Genomic DNA, 13,065 nt, shown 5'->3' with positions numbered 1-13,065 from the left:
TATATATCTTAATATATTGATTTTGATCAAAGAAATTACTGACATAAGCAACACAAGATGAATGTTGATGTATTTTTCAAGGTCAAGGTGAAAGTAAATTTAAGAAAAACTTTCATTTTTCATGTAGTGGGGCCTGTAGCAAAGCGAATTTTGTTAAATGACAATCCTAGATGACCGGAAATGGTAATCTTGCACGTAAAATCATGATAAATGGCACCACTAGTTGGCCGAAAATGATAATAATAGCACACTTGCAAATAACATTTTGATTGTAGCATACTTTTTTCACAGGTAAACACAAGCGACTAAGGATAGCTTAAATTGCGTTCAATGCTAACGTCAAGGGGTTCTCCCGAACCATAAATTTTCCCCTGGCTAGGACCTGAATAATACTATGAGTATAACATCATTTGGGCTGGACTTTCTTCTACTCAATGTTCATTGTAAAGTTCCCACTGCCGGTACATCAAAGTTCACTGTTTTTCAGTTAAGTTACATACTCTTTTGCAAACTACAGAATCCGTAGAACCAGTTGGTAGGTAAATCCATGTCATAGGATTCCTCACTTGTATATTAACGATGTGTCAAAAGCGGCCATTGCCCCGTCGTTGATTCCCAATTGTGTCGGTGCGCTACTCGCTTCAACACAGAGAAAATCTGTAGATTTAAAGTATCAGTTTTGTAGATTCTACAAAACTGAGAACATTCACATCTTAGATCAGTGTATAATTGATAATAAATCGCGACCCATATTTTCTCAATTAAGGATTCAAAAACCTAATGAAATAATCAAACTATTCAAAACACATTACAACACACTGTAAAATAAATAAAAAAAGATTGGCATTGATACAACAACATTGCCTTCTATCTATACTTGATAGTAATCCTCATTTGATTATGGATGATCCCAATGAAATATATGACCTTTCAGAGATCTATTCTTGAAGTTGGATCTTTCGCCAACCGGACCGATCATTTTGTTTATTGTTAATTTCTCCAAAGAGCCATTTACCAACACTTTGATGACTGGATATTTTTCCACAACTGACATGCTGGAGCATTTAGAAATTAAAATGCGAGCTATTTTAAAGCCATTTAACATGTTTTTTTGCCTAGTAGAGCAGTCATTGGCTATATGGCAGTATTCAAGTAATCAAAATGTTAATATAAACATTCATATCGCAGTATCAGCGCATTTCAACTAAATTCTTATTATAAATATTATAAGTTCATTTACCATTCAAGCCAATTACGTATCTTGAAAATTGTGATACACCATTATGATTCTTGACTTGAAAGCACTGATAGATATTGTTGCTTGAGAGATGTTCAGCTACATTTTGCAGTGATTTCATTCAGTGTACTTCTGTCATAGTTACGTACAATATTTGGTGTTCTGCAGAATCGTTGTAGCTGTTTAAATAACTGTTGTTCTGTATTGTATAAACAGTCTTCTAAAAGAGATTGAAAGAGGTAATTCGGTATGGGACAATAATCATTTATTTTCAATCAATCAATCATAAACATTTTTATTCCAAAATAAAACAAAACATATACAAATACAATACAATGATGGAATGGAATGGGATACAAAATAAGCACTTTGTTGAACAATATCATCACCATATAATATAATAAAAGAGAATATTGGAATATTGAATTATTTTTTTAGTGCTGCCACATTGTCACAAGGAAATGGAATAAACTATGCTTGGAAAAAAACTAGAGACAAATCAATTATGACCTCTGTACACTTCAAATGACATAAGTTACTTCACAAAAAGGGTTTTCCATGGCCGTACAATTGTCAAAATACAGCACAAATTGACTTTTGAAAAAAAAAAAATACTACTAAAATTATTATATAAGTAAGTTTAGAACTTATTATAACTTACTTTGAAATATCTCAGTATAAACCAGCTGGTTAGGACACAATGGAAGACACCCACAATTACAGTATAATAATGCTTATTTTTTAAACATTTAACATGTGATATGTAGGCTTGATTGAAATATATATTTATACTGGCTAACCTCTTCAGTCAAAGACTGGTCTCCCAGAGGGCCCAGTTGGTAATCAGTGGCTGTGATGTACTAATACACCGGGGTAACCCCCTACTCGTCTCGAAAGATGTACTAGGTTCTTTAAAGTGCACACGAGCAAGTTGTGTACACTGGACCTATGGTTTATAGTCCTTATCCAAGAAGCTTCAAGCCTAAAAGAACAACAACAAAGAACAATATAAAATTAAACTTCTATTTTTAATATTTTTACTGGTCAGCCATTTAAAGGTGAGAATGCCTATAGAATATAACAATCAAAGTTACCTAGAAATATGCTATTGCTATTATTAGATTTAATTTCTTTATTGGTCACTTTTTTTTCCAAAGTATCAATTGAAATGTTAATACTTTCATAATTGTAAAAATTAATGAACTTTAAAAATAGTATTTATTATGGCAAATAAACAAGTATGTAAAATGGATTTTATTTTGAAAATTATCAATTGATCAAATATGAGACAAAACAACACTTAACAGCATAACTAAAGTAAAAATAAATAAATACAAGAGTTAGGCACATCTTCTCTCACTTAATTACAAATGTAGGCTACTATGTGATCAGAAACACAGACTGGCGTACAAAGCTACACAAAACATTTTGTACATAAGCTAATAAATATAACGAAGTAAATGCATGAGAGTGTTTCTGTGTTAATTAATGTTGATATTCATAACACTGGGCCATATGGACAAATAGGAACAGAGACACTAGGAGAAAGAGATAGATAACTAGGAATTCATTCACATTAATTAAAATGAAGCTTGACAAAGCAAAAGTGTTTTTAAATCTCATTCACGAACAAATTAGCTAAACAAATTAAAAAGACCCAACAAAGCAAATTCTATCTTGAGTGTTTACAAATAGCGAATTACAAAGTTTTTCAGATCATTCACGAATCAATTAGCTGAAAAAATTATCAACAAATATCCAAATATATACAATATTCAAATATTGTTCAGTATAATGTAATTTGTAACATTGAGATTACATGAGAAATCCTATTATAAACCTTTTAGTTGAAAGGGTGTGGTTTGAAAACATGTGGGTTGTTCTCCAATCAATCTCTAAATAAGAGAGGTGTTCCAATATTGCACTGTGAGATCTGAGACAATCGCTTCATCATTCAGTTGAGGTGTAAAAGACATTGAATTATAGTTGTAAGAATTACATTCTTTCAATTTAAATTGATAGGGAAGTTGATGATGTCTTCAAATTTTAATTAATTTTACAGTTTATGTTTGAGATTGAAGAGCCCCTAAAATTTCACAATTTCTCTAAGCTTGTGCTTTCAATCAATCAATTATTTACACAATATGAGTGTAGGTATCTATTATTATACCAGTGACTCCAGGCTAGTGGCTGTATAGGCTAGTCACTCCGTAGGCTAGGTTGGCGACTCCTTGGCCAGCCACTCTATAGACAAGTAACTTCATTAGCAAGTGACTCTATTAGACATGTGATAGTAACTTGCCTATGGCTAGAAACTTGGCGATTTCTAATACACTGCAAGGTAGATCAGGTGAAAATACAACATAATACTTGTCGTTTGACTGCATACTTTTCTAATCTAGTTAAATGAAAATAACCTGTCAATTGTATTTAGTGAGCTTTCAAGAAATGTAACATAAAATGAACGCCGTGGTTAGGATTCCGGCACCGGAACTCAACTGCCCAGCGTTAGGGAATCCGACACGCTATTGCGCATGCCCAGAGCGAGGTAATCAGCGACTCTATTTTTGTCTACAGACTAAAGCGTGGTTCCCACTATCGACACAAGGACGTAACGCAAGTGAATTGACCAATCACAAGCGATGGCTTATTCGCTTGTGATTGCTAACTGTCTATAACTTCGCTTGTCATTGGTTAAAACACTTGCGTTACGTTCTAGTGGGAACCAAGCTTTACAGCGATCGATCATTTTAATAGCTGCGCCATGGCGAACTAGCCGGCCTACATGCCTACTAATACTAGTAGGCCTACCAGCTAGATGTGACCATTGGGCCTATTTATTTCGTAATTAAAAAAGTCGTTGCTTAATTCATATATAAACTTTATATAATTATGAATTATAATTACATGACTAGTTTTAATTTTTATGATTTTTCAAGTACAAAATAAAAGATTTTATATAACGCACTTATATACTGTACATAACATCATGCAATCGTATACAAGTTGATTTGTTGACAGCAGCCGCCGGGCGGATGTGAAAAAAAAACTGTTCGGAAGAAGTCGGTTTCGCAACGCTACGCTATTCATTTTCGTACATTTCTTGAAATACGCATATCATAATAATTATTTTAACGCGTGGCGTAATTATTAATTCATGTATGGCCTAGGCCAAGTTTCATCCATCGCTCTCTCCCCTGCGCGACGACTAACTAGGCCACAACAAAGATAGTGACACTATCTTTGGCTACACAGTACATCCCTAGTTAACACTCCGACTCTCGGGTAATGTGGTGCGTGGTCTGTGGCACTAGTGCAAGCTATAATTACTTCGCTCTGGGCATGCGCAATAGCGTGTCGGATTCCATAACGGTGGGAAGTTGAGTTCCGGTACCGGAATCCTAACCACGGCGTAAAACGTATTCTAAAGCATTCATGATCTGCTGTATGTTAGCTGTACTGGCTACCTTTCACTCATGTCAGGATGACGTGTGTCTACCAATTCCTCCAAGTAAGTAAAGTATTTAAACGAAAAATGGAGACAAAAAAAATATACAACTCAGGTCTCTGGTCCATTGTAGAGTCGCCGACTTCTACATCAGTACTTTCTATGAATGAATGATTCATTGGTCACAAGAACGTTAGTACAATCACTTGGAAAACATCTCACGACAATGCAAACAAGTTGAAAAAACTTAAATTAAATCCTCTTTTAAAAAAATGAATTGTATGCTAACATTATTAACAACCTTTTTGTTAAAAAATACTTTGAAATAACAGGGCAGGTAGGTACGGTTTCAAACTGACCACTTTTTCACCACAGGCCTTTGACAACCATGGGCTGCACATGGGAGTGTTCCTTTTTCTTGCAACAACCGCACCACTTTATTTCTTGTGGCTACATCACTGAATAAAACCTTCACAATTTATGTTGAAATATTGCGTATTCAAAACAAAATGTGATCGTGTAATGCCAATGCCAACTGTGCAATTTTAGAGTGTTTTATGAGGGACTGTGGTGACATTTTACAACATTATCCTTATGCTGTGAGTGGTGAATATGTGATACGGCAAATTGATGGAGGTCCACGGTTAATTGTATACTGTGACATGAGAAAAGATGGAGGTTGGACGGTAAGTATAGGCCAACCTATTCAAAGATATCAGCAAGTGCAATTCCAAAAGCCTTGGCAGAGCTTACTAAGGGCAGGGAGTACAACTCCCTGCTAAGGGTACGTTCACATGTACGGCACAAGACTGGCGTGGTTCACGCAAGTGGTAAGCTAATCCACGGATTACTGTCCAAGTGTTCGGCGTTCATTATATTAATGTTAAATACACAAGTTTACACATGGTACCTTCATCGTAATATTAGTGGTCAGGTTCTTAATTCATTTATTTCCATTTACTCCAGTTGATGGGCTTGCCATCAATGTTTTAGTAAGTCTTTAGAGTATAGATCATTTCATTATCAGGTTATACAGAGAAGACAAGATGGATCAGTTGATTTCTACCGTAATTGGTTAGAATACAAAGAGGGTTTTGGAAATGTGAACACAGAGTTCTGGCTTGGTAACGAACAAATCAATCGTATAACATCTGACGGAGGTTTTGAGCTCTTAGTAGAGATGAGGGACCACTTAGACAAAATGAAGTTTGCAAGATATTCTCACTTTGGCATTGGTCCTGAGGACTCTAACTATAAGTTGACAATCAGTGGATAAACAGGAACTGCAGGTTAGTGCATTCAATACATTTGTAAAAAAATAGGTTTTTTAAAACTACTCGTATCAAAAAAACTGTACATTAAATAAAATTATGTTTTAAAATTACAAATCACAAATTATAACTCTTGCCTCTTGTACAAAAATGAGGTTTTTGGACAATCCAATTCCAGTTTACTTGTTACTTTTAGACTGCTTGCCGGCTTTTGAAAATTCTGTCTTATCTTTTAACATCTGAAGATTTGAAAATAATACTAAAAAGTGGTCCAGAATTAAGAGCGTGGTCCGGATTGCCTCCAAAATTTAATGAAGTGGTCCTTGACCACATATCTCTGTATTTTTGATTTTGCAATAAATTTTATTTCTATTTGCAAATCATGTAAAAAATATCAAATAAAAGAACGGAAATTGAATTTGACCAAAATATTTGGAAATTATTTAGGTTAGAAATAAAAGAAACTGATTTCAAATTAATACTGCAAATAACGTTTTCAGGTACAACATTTTTCGTGAATAACTTTTCGTTTGTTGATATTTTAGTCTTAGGCCTAATTTAGCTTAATATATAGCTATTTTTTGTATTACAAAGGCCAAATAGATTACCGCTTTTCTTGACAAGCCATTATATTATAAAATCCGGTATCATAGCCAAGGCCCATACAGTAGGACTAAAAATAACGGTATATGCAACATACTAAAGCTTAAAGAAATTGGACAAATGTTTAAAGAAAAGCCTCTAAAAACATCTGAAAAGTAGAACAAAACAATTCTAATAATGATATTGACGTGAATCTCATGCAAAATAATTCTACGCCTCTGTGAAATAGCCCCATGTTTTCACCAGTCATGTCATAATTAGACCACAATATTTAAAAGTTTAAACAACAAATACTAATCATTTGATATTTTTTTATTATCCACGTCTCACATAATGTAAAGCCCAAAGGTGAATGCAAAGTACTCTCTAAACACTCTATAACGTAAATTTTTGGATGACCTCCCACTTCAAAATTGGTTCTTACGGGCCTGAAACAAATCTAACATGTTCAAATGCACTCACAGTACAACAACAACTTCTATTCTGTAATGCAACAACTCACAAGGTCAAAGGACATTCAATAGGTATAATTTTAAAATTATTATACTGCATTTACTGCAGTAACTACATTTACTGATTTTAGTTTGTTTTAATGTAGTAGACATTTATGAGGCAGTCAATGCAACAGTATGTTTATGATTAATGTTGTAGTAGGCATTTATGGGGCAGTTAATGTAACAGTATGTGTATGATTAATGTAGTAGGCATTTATGAGGCAGTTAATGCAACAGTATGTGTATGATTAATGTAGTAGGCATTTATGAGGCAGTTAATGCAACAGTATGTGTATGATTAATGTAGTAGGCATTTATGAGGCAGTCAATGCAACAGTATGTGTATGATTAATGTAGTAGGCATTTATGAGGCAGTCAATGCAACAGTATGTGTATGATTAATGTAGTAGGCATTTATGAGGCAGTCAATACAACAGTATGTGTATGATTAATGTAGGCATTTATGAGGCAGTCAATGCAACAGTATGTGTATGATTAATGTAGTAGGCATTTATGAGGCAGTCGAGGCAGCAGTATATGTATGATTAATGTAGTAGGCATTTATGAGGCAGTCGAGGCAACAGTATGTGTATGATTAATATCCAAACAAGCTTGCTAAATTCGGTACATAATTTTTTTTTTTTTTTCATTTCATTTATTTCAATATCATTATCGCAGCCTTAGCTGAATTACAAAGACATTTACATTTGTTCAATATTAAAATTTGTATAAAAGTACAAAACCAATGATAAAAAAATATAAAAAAGGAGGCAATTTACACAAGAAATACAATACAGGAACATTCAAAAAGTTTAGCTTAAAATATTAAAATAGAAAAGAAAAAAACACCTAAAAGCATCAATAAGAATCGCAAAGCTGTACTGGGTGATATATACTGATTATTCATTTAGAAGCGAGATAAGGTATGGTATTGCACTTTTTCTATATCTTTCAACTCTGCATTTGGGTTGTTGATACTTTACACGTCTTACTGTAGTTTCATGTTACTTACATTCTTCACTGGAAACCATTTTCCAAAATGAATACTTTTTGAACAATTCAGAGCAAACTTATAGCATAGATTACGCCTTCTATCAGATAAAGTGTATAAAGAAAGATCATTGAGTGCTTGGTCATAACATATGTAGTCATTACACAATATTATTCTGCAAGCCCTTTTTTGGACAGATTCTATCATATCACTTTGTTTCTTAGTGAGACTAGAATGCCATACTGGGACAGCATATTCAACACTTGGTCTTATGTAACTCTTAAATACATCTACAAGATCAAATTTCGGAAGATTGAACTTTCTTAATCTACATAATATATGCAGACGTCTGCTGGCTTTGGATACAATTTCTTTAACGTTACGGTCCCAATTGAGGTTAGCTTGTATCCATAAACCTAGTAACTTAGTTTCATTAACGATTTCAATTGTAGCATTACCAATGAAAAGGGGTTCATGTTCATATTGATTTCTTTGAAAGTTAAAATACATAGTTTTACATTTAGTTGGGTTAAGTTTTAGTTTGTTTTCATTAGACCATACATTCAGTAAAGCAACATCATTCTGAATTGAGGAAATTACATCCTTTTTTACTATCTGTCCTATGCACAAATCATCTACATATTTCAAAGTTTTACATGGCGAGTCTTGCATGGCATCATTAATTAGAGCAAGAAAGATCATAGGCCCAAGGAGCGTACCTTGAGGGACGCCACATGTTAGATTAACACTCATTGATAAGGTGGATTTATAGCGTACTTGTTGTCTACAACCAAGTGTTACTAATTTAGAAACTGCTATTGTGTGGTCAACACAATCGAATGCTTTACTAAAGTCAGTTAAAACTAACTGACCAACAGATTTGGGAATGTTACTACCTTCATAGAACACATTTAGTAGATCAACCAAATTATGGGTTGTAGAAAAGTGTTTACGGCAACCATATTGGTTGTTATCAAGATTTTTCTCGATATCTGTTAAGAGCCATTTTTTAATGAAGCCCTCAGCTACCTTAGCTAGGATACATGTAAGTGAGATTGGTCGAAATTTGTCAACCCTAGTACAACCATTTTCTTTGGGAACCGGAGTAACAATAGCATCTTTCCACATAGTTGGGACATGACCCTCACTGAGGGAGGCATTTAAGATATTAGTCATAGGGATGCTTAGTTCGCATGCAAAATCTCTTATTAATCTGTTAGGCACATTATCAGGGCCCGGGGACTTTTTTACTTTAACTTTTCTTAATTGATTGTACATTTCCCATTCTTTTACATTAGGGGGTTTATTAGCAGGTAAATACGTAGGGAGCTTACATAAATCAATACTAGGTCTGCTTTGGGAAGTAGTGATCAGTTTATTCAATAGTATGTAATAAAAGATGCCTGGTAATGTTACGTAAAAACAGAAAAGTACAAGAACGTAAATATAAAGAAACAAGTTAAGAATTGGGGGGTAACAATAAAACAAAGGTGAATAAATGGTTTTAAGTGATTTAAACATCTTATGACAATGCAATTATGTGAGAACAGACTCCTGAAAACGCTATTGTAAAATTATTATGTAAAATCAATCAAGTGGCTTGTACAAATTAAGCAAAGTATGCAGATGTAAGGAAAATAATGGATAAAAGATTCTTAGTCAGTCCAAGTGTTTACAACAACATTCCGATCACTAGTATGGCAATGGAATTTCGAAAAGTTTACCGGAACTATTTCAATGGAATTTCGAAAAGTTTACCGGAATGCCAGTTGAAGTTCGCCATTTTCCAGCCGTAAAACGAAGCTTGGTACCTTTATTGTACATCTCTTTTACTTGTGATCTCCATTTCTTTTTTTCCAGTAGATCGGCAGCAGTAAGATCATCTATGATATAAAATTTCTGGCTATCTAGCGCAGAACTTCGTTGTTTCATAACTTCAATCTTAGAAGCGTATGAGAGAAAACGGGCAATGATATGCCTTGGCTTACCGTTCATACTTTTACCATCTCGGTGGGCCCGTTCGATTGTTGGCCTGGGATCGAGTGTGAAAAAATCGGAAAGAATTTTCTCAAAGATTAACTTACAGTTGGTGAAAATCTGAAACCGTTTGTGGATATTTTTTGCCTGTATAATAAAAAGTTTGAGATATTTGACTATCAGATTTAGGAACTGAAACCATTGACACTACTTCTAGTCCTATAAAGGTGGTTAGATGAAACTCTTTTAAACTTTTCAGTCAAATAAGGTACAGATTTTCCATAAAAAATCTTATGAACATGATTTAGTTTGAGTTGGCAAATTCTATCCTCTAAAAATAATTGACCGATTTGGTTCAGTTCGTCTTTACCAATATGTGCTCGATTATTTATATATTTATTTTATAGACCTAGCAACTTTATTTTGACTGTTTTGAAGTCTTTGTTTAAGTTTTTTAGAAACAGCTGGAAACCAGGAGCAACATGCATAATCAAAGTGACAGGTAATGAGTGCAGAGCATAGAATGTTGCGAGAAAAGAAATTTAGACATGCAGAATGTCTATACAAAAATTTAAGTCCTGAATTATTCTTACCAAGAACTTTTTGAACCATAGATTCTCCAGACAGGTCTTCATCAAGCAAACAACCAAGATATGAGATCATATTCTTCTTACATATCAACTTAGTTTTAAAAATAACAGCAAAATCAAGAACATTCTTAAGTTTTCTTTTAGTACCAAAAAATATTGACTCAGTTTTATCAAGATGTAATGATAGTTTGTTGTTTACAGTATAAGCCAGTTGTTACATGATGCCAGATTTGGACTTCAATATTGTATCTTCAGCATATAACATAAAAAAGAGGTCCTAAAATGCTACCTTGGGGAACTCCGCTAGATATAGTACATGGTTGGGACTGAACGCCATTTACTGATGTCATTTGTTTGCAATCTTTCTTCTTTATCAATGCCCATATGAACCAGTTTTTGCAATAATATCTGATGGTTGACTGTATCAAAGGCCTTTTGTATGTCAAGGACCATCAAACCTGTAAAGTTACCTTTAGATATTTCAGATCTTTTGTGATCGTTTAAATTAATTTTTTAAAATATTGATTTTTTTGTATTACAAAGGTCAAATAGATGACCGCTTTTCTTGACAAGGCACCATATTATAAACATCCGGGATCATAGCCAAGGCCCATACAGTAGGACTAAAAATAACGGTATACGCAACATACTAAAGCTAAAGAAATTGGACAAACATTAAAAGAAAAGCTTCTAAAAACATCTGAAAATGGAACAAAACAATTCTAATAATGATATTGAAGTGAATCTCATGCAAAAAAAACTTCTACGCCTTTGTGACATATAGCCCCATGTTTTAGCCAGTCATGTCATAATTAGACCACAATATTTAAAAGTTTAAACAACAAATGATAATCATTTGATACTTTTTGATTATCAATTGATGTCGCTTCTCAAATATAATGTAAAGCCCAAAGGTGATCATCTTGAATGTAAACTGTCTATAAAGTACATTTTTGGATGGACCTCCCACTTCGCAATTCCTTCTTACAGGCCTGAAACGAATCTATTAAAATGTTCACATACCCACAGTACAACAACTTATCTTATCAATAGATCATGTTAAAATTATTATACTGCATTTACTGCAGTAACTACATTTACTGATTTTTGTTTTAATGTAGTAGACATTTATGAGGCAGTCAATGCAACAGTATGTGTATGATTAATGTAGTAGGAATTTATGAGGCAGTCAATGCAACAGTATGTGTATGATTAATGTAGTAGGCATTTATGAGGCAGTCAATGCAACAGTATATGTATGATTAATATCCAAACAAGCTTGCTAAATAATTGCACAAACAGGTTAGATATAACAAAATATAATTACTGCCAGTAACTACAGAATTATAGAATTCTCTACCCAAAATAATTTTTGTTGTAAAAATCCTCCTTGTACCTTACAATAACATAGCCCACTCGCACATTAAAGTTATTTTTTAGACAGTGGTCCCTCAAAAAGGAGCCAGTTATAACAACTAAGGACCACTCTGATTTAAAAGTACACAAAATAAAGTTAAAGAAATTGAAATTAAAAATCATAGTGTGAATCTAGTACAGTTTCATATAACTTGTGTTTTCTTCTTTCTTCTTCATTATTAAATGCATTGCTTTTAAAGTAAAATTAACTATGACAAAACAAAATATATAAAATATTAAAATAAAGCAACTATGATATAAGAGTAGTTAATAAAAAATATATATACAGTACATATAAAAAAAACTATTTATATAATTGTGCTATGATTTAATTTATGGCATACAATTTACAGATAAATGAAATCAATTATAAAATATATTACGAATTTTAGGGTATACTGTATATTATTATTTTCCCTTTTTGTATATCAAATATCTTTTATTTTATAACACAAAGAAAAACAAATATTTAAAAATGAATGTTAATTTAAGATTTATGAAGTAAACTAAAGATGATCTAATATTATCTTGTTTGTTTAGGTGATTCTTTGGAACACAGCAATGGTCACCAATTTACAACGTATGATAGAGACAATGATAAGAATAGTGGTAGTAACTGTGCTGAGTATAACAAAGGTGCTTGGTGGTACAATAACTGTCATCATTCAAACCTGAATGGCCTTTACCTTACACCAGGTACAGTTGGTAATAAAGGCATCAGCTGGTATCATTTCGATAATAATAACAACAGTCTCAAGAAGACAGTGATGATGGTTAAAAGAGCACCATAAGAGAATGTTCATGATTCAGACCTGAATGGGATTTACCTTACACCAGATACACATGATTCTAAAGGCATCAACTGGAATGCTTTTGAAGGGATGATGGTTAAAAGAGCACCATAACAAATCAGAATCTGTAATTATTGAATAATTTAGATTCTTCTTTGTTTCTTTTGAATATCATTTTGCCTTATCATTAAATAATTATTTTATTATAATAATCCAAATGTTATAACATTAATAATCAATATATTGT

At 33.1% G+C, this 13,065-nt stretch overlaps 1 pseudogene; it reads left to right on the top strand.

Moving 5' to 3' along the window:
* The first annotated feature begins 5,242 nt into the window (after window positions 1-5,242).
* Window positions 5,243-12,818, top strand: LOC140041118 (angiopoietin-related protein 2 pseudogene; annotated as a pseudogene).
* Window positions 12,819-13,065: the final 247 nt, after the last annotated feature.

Source organism: Antedon mediterranea, chromosome 1 (genome assembly GCF_964355755.1).
Source record: "Antedon mediterranea chromosome 1, ecAntMedi1.1, whole genome shotgun sequence".
Lineage (NCBI taxonomy): Eukaryota > Metazoa > Echinodermata > Crinoidea > Comatulida > Antedonidae > Antedon > Antedon mediterranea.
The sequence above is the reverse complement of the archived record's forward strand: the minus strand, read 5'-3'. Positions and strand labels throughout refer to the sequence as shown.